The sequence below is a fragment of the Fonticula alba genome (genome assembly GCF_000388065.1).
Source record: "Fonticula alba strain ATCC 38817 unplaced genomic scaffold supercont2.15, whole genome shotgun sequence".
Taxonomy (NCBI): domain Eukaryota; order Rotosphaerida; family Fonticulaceae; genus Fonticula; species Fonticula alba.
Genome location: NW_009242985.1, coordinates 422689 through 422929, shown reverse-complemented (window position 1 = coordinate 422929; position 241 = coordinate 422689).

Here is a 241-nt window from a genome sequence, read left to right as displayed (position 1 = left end):
GCTGAAATAGTGGCGTCCGGAACGCTCCCTGGGTAGCGTGGGCAGTTCCGGAAGAGCGCCCGATACCAGGTCACACCTGTGGCAGGGGTCACACGGGTTAAGACTAAGTCAAGTGAGTGAAGCTCGACGAAGGGCACCAGTGTGATCTGCCGCCCGGTTATCAACCTCCAGGCATGAATAGAGGGAACATACTAACCAGCGGTTCATGGTCGTCTGTTTCCAGAGAGAGGGAGAGGGAGAG